General features: G+C 42.7%; 1 pseudogene; it reads left to right on the top strand.

The window, feature by feature from the left end:
* Window positions 1-250: 250 nt before the first annotated feature.
* Window positions 251-1,762, top strand: CR41501 (annotated as a pseudogene).
* The last annotated feature ends 1,130 nt before the right edge of the window (window positions 1,763-2,892 follow it).

Raw genomic sequence — 2,892 nt, 5'->3', positions numbered from 1 at the left:
CTTCTTTAATTATCATATATTTTAAACATAATTATTAAAGATCCGTTCGCTTCGCGAGTGATTCTTTTGTGATTTGTGCAGTAGTTTAAACAAATATACAAAGTATTTTGCATTTTTCGTCTTTGTGTTTTGTTTACTATCCCTTTTTGTGCGTTATTCGCAATGCTTAACAGTTACGTTTCTTTGCCGTTTGTAAATAAATCTGCGGGAAATGTTATAATTATGCTGCGCAACGGCCAGAATCAAGCGCAAGCGCAAGCAACCGACAGTCGAGATGCCGATGGAAGAGCCGCTGAATGCCAGCTATTTGTCCAAAACTCTGGGTAGTTCCTATCGTTCTTGGGCGGCAGCCTTAGAGAAGCACCCAGAGCTCAAGACGTTGAAGCGCAAGGACTTGCTAAGCTCCTACGACACTTTGAAATCACTGGACTATAGTGTGGACGACATCATAGCGAAGCCCATGATCATCTATTATGGCGCCACCACTTTGGCCAATCGCCACAGTGACGTGCAGGAGTGCCGCTTTCACAACGTGACTGTCCAAGTATGTGACGGTGGTCAACAAGCCGATAGAAGTCTTGAAGGCACATAATTACATCCCCTTCGATGTGAAGGTGGCGGACCGTCTGCCGTGATATTTTAAGGATTTCAAGCTGCCGGTGGATTTACGGGAGCTGAAGAGTGAGACCCTCACACTAAAGAGCTTGAGACAATCCCTGATCAACGCTTACCTGCGTGAACGTCTCCAGATGGACGACAACGATCTACAGAAGCTGTGGTGCCTTTACACGCGCATCCGCCACAAGAGTTTTCGATCAGTGCAGGACACCAAAGAGTTTCATTTTTCCGTCGAGCGGCTAAGGAAAAACAGTTTTCTGCTCTATTCGGAAGCAGATAACGTGCGGTGCATCCTGCGAGAGGTGCCTAACATTGACTCGCAGGACATACGCGAAATCGGCTTTCGTAGACCCAAGATTTTGATCCGGTTTTGACCTGCGATAGCTTGAAGCAAACGCTGCAGCACGTCCACGCATTCGGCATCAGTGGGGATGCCGTTCACCGTTGCCTGGAAGTGCTCACCCTTGGACCGGATACGGTTCTGGAGCGACTAAGGGATTTTCAGGAGATCGAGGAGTTCCAAGTCTTGGGTACGAATCCGATAATCCTGAGACTGGTCCACTACCAGAACAAGGAGCGACTGCGTCTGGATCATCTCAATCAACTGCGGGTTCGGTGCGCCTCCTTGCACATCCTTTCTTGTGGGTCCGAGGCGTTCGCTAAATTTGCCAGAGATGGCTCAGATCGTACTAAAGGCCGCGATATAGTCGTCTATTTGAATAATGTTTTGGGGAAGGACATGCAAAAAGTTTAAAGTTAATGAGATATTTGCGAACATACATTTGCTGCTTTATCCCATCAAACGTATTGAAGAAAAAATGCTCCTTTTGCAATCACCCGATGCGCAAGAAGATTTGCAGTTGCCAGTGGCGAATTTCGATTCGTTAATCAACAACGAAATTCTGACTCTCATTCTCTACGTAATCGAATCGGAGTTCCACTTCACGGGCGACGGCATCTGGACGGAGCAGCACACATCACGTGGAGAACTTCAACAATCTACTGCCCGACTTTCCGGAAAGGCTCAATAAGGACTACAAGTACGGGGTAAAGCCTGCAGAGAAAATGATTATGGACCGCTTGTAGGTGCCTCCAATATAATTGTAAATAGCTTCTTATTAGAATTGGAAACTATACTGAAACCACTGAAACTTTAACAAAATAAGAAATAAGAGAGAAAATACAGAAAGCCCAGAAGTTGAAGGAAAGTCAGTGCAGAGGACATCAATCAATCAATTGGTTTTTTAGCACCAAACACAAGAGTCAGCGCAAACTTTGCCTTTGAGGACATTTTCTTTTCCTGCTCTGCTCTATGGGGATTTTTTTTTTAATTTTGATTTAAATGGTATAACATTTGTATGTAATGTATGGGAAATAACAAGCCAGGAAATCAGAAATCAGACACCACAGGCGGCAATACATCATTGGGTATCGTCAAAGCCCCTGGTCGCGTTTACACGTGGACATTTAAGGGTGGAACCTTCTTTTTGGTTGTTGACTGTTTCTCTAAATGGCTCTAGGTTACAGTAGTCCTCTCAACATCTTCGCGCGGCGCACTAAAGTGTCTTCGTCAACTATTTGCCACACCCTGCTTACCCGACGAACTTGGTTTCGATAATGGCACGGCTTTCACATCGGAGGAATTCAAATTGTTCATGGAGAACATCCTGATTAGACATATTCGCTCGGCTCCCTTTCACCCATCTACAAACGGGAAAGCTGAACGAATTGTCCAAAGCAAAGTTAAAAAGTTAAGTTAAAAAGTTTGACCGTAATGCAGACATCAACATGAACAAGATACTTGTTCCATCAGCATATTACGCCGCACGCGACAACCAACCATTGACCGCCTGAACTACTGCTGAATCGAGAACTTAAAAGCTTATTTGACAAGATTAAACCCACCGAACTAACATATGCACAAACCAGAACCAGACACGATGCTAAAGACAAGATTTATATTGCAGGCAAATTAAAATTGTTATTATTTGATTATTTAAAAAAATTATTTTTATTTGAATATAATTTTATATTTTTTGGTGATCAACTTTTTCACTTATACTATTACACAACACTGTTTTGCTTATCCTTAATTGGAAAGCGTTCTCAATCTCGTCCCGAATCAGACTGATCTTATAATTCTTAATCAATAAACCTCGGCCAGAAGCTTTTCTTTAGAATTTTCTTGAATTATGTTTAGAATAAAATCTTTATGCTGAAATTATTTCACTGAATTGTGAAATTGAGATTTGCTGACTGAATGCAGTGGAATTT

Source organism: Drosophila melanogaster, chromosome 2R (genome assembly GCF_000001215.4).
Source record: "Drosophila melanogaster chromosome 2R".
Taxonomy (NCBI): Eukaryota; Metazoa; Arthropoda; class Insecta; order Diptera; family Drosophilidae; genus Drosophila; species Drosophila melanogaster.
The sequence above is the reverse complement of the archived record's forward strand: the minus strand, read 5'-3'. Positions and strand labels throughout refer to the sequence as shown.